The sequence below is a fragment of the Aplysia californica genome, unplaced genomic scaffold (genome assembly GCF_000002075.1).
Source record: "Aplysia californica isolate F4 #8 unplaced genomic scaffold, AplCal3.0 scaffold00034, whole genome shotgun sequence".
NCBI classification, from domain to species: Eukaryota; Metazoa; Mollusca; class Gastropoda; order Aplysiida; family Aplysiidae; genus Aplysia; species Aplysia californica.
In genome coordinates this window covers 1,926,065-1,927,502 of record NW_004797304.1, presented here as the reverse complement: position 1 = coordinate 1,927,502, position 1,438 = coordinate 1,926,065, and positions in this window count along the sequence as shown.

Below are 1,438 nucleotides of genomic sequence, written 5' to 3'. Positions count from 1 at the left end.
AAGGTTATGTTGAAGATAATGCGGAACAGATTGAAACCACAGGCAGAGAAGATCATTGCCGAAGAGCAGGCAGGATTTAAAGTAGGGCGCAGCACAACAGAACAGATCTTCAACCTCAGAATACTGTGCGAGAGGTACCTCCAACACCAACAAAACCTATACCATATCTTCGTGGATTTTAGAAAGGCCTGCGACAGGGTCTGGCATGCAGCCTTATGGGCAACTATGAGGAAATATAACATGAACACCAACCTGATCAACGTCATACAACAACTATATGACAAGGCCTCCAGCGCAGTCTACCTTAACAGCAGCATGGGGGGTTGGTTCAGGACAACGAGGCAAGGCTGTTTACTCTCTCCCACTCTCTTCAACATCTTCCTAGAACAAATCATGACTGACACTTTGGAAGACCACAATGGAACAATCAGTATTGGAGGCAGTACAATCACTAACATGCGTTTTGCCAATGACATCGATGGATTAGCAGGAGAAGAACAGGAGCTGGCCACACTAGTGGAGCGGCTGAACACAGCCTCAGCAGCCTACGGTATGGAGATCAGGGCCGAGAAAACCAAGCTAATGACCAATAACACCAATGGCATCAACGCGGACATCAAAGTCAGGGGTAAGAAACTTGAGACCGTCAACAGCTTCAAATATCTCGGATAAATCGTCTCAGATGAAGGCTCAAGACCAGAATTCTCTCCAGACTCGCACAAACAACAGCTGCACTGTCAAAACTGAAGCCTATTTGGACTGACAGAAACATCACGCACAATTAAAAAATCAGACTAATGCGCTCACTGATCATCTCAATATTTTTATACGCCTGCGAGTCGTGGGACACTAACAGCAGAATTAGAGAAAAAGATTCAGACCACAGAGATGAGATGTTACCGCAGACTCCTTGACATCTCGTACAAGGACCACGTTTCAAAGGCTGAGGTACGAAAGAGAATCACCAAAGCAGTGGGGCAGCATGAAGATCTACCGATCACAGTGAAGAGACGAAAATTAAAATGGTATGGGCATGTCACAAGATCCACAGGACTTACTAAAACAATCCTGCAAGGAACCGTACAAGGAAAGAGAAAGAGAGGAAGGCAGAGAAGGAGATGGGAGGACATTACAGAGTAGACAGTAACGACGATGGGTGACAATCTGAGGAAAGCAGAGGACAAAAATAGATGGTGAGAGCTGGTTTTCAGATGCAGTGTTGCCCCCACGGTTGCTCCAACCACGGGATAGAAGGAGAAGAGAAAATTAGCGTACTAATGATTATATAGACAGCACATATTTATTTTTTTCGCAAATGCACGAAAATCGAAATTTTTTAGGTCTTTTAGAATTCAGCGCCGCATGCAAAAAATCAGAGAGATTCGAAACTTAGATTCGGTGTAATGAGGTCGAAAAGTTGCCCATTTGGTGTTGTCCG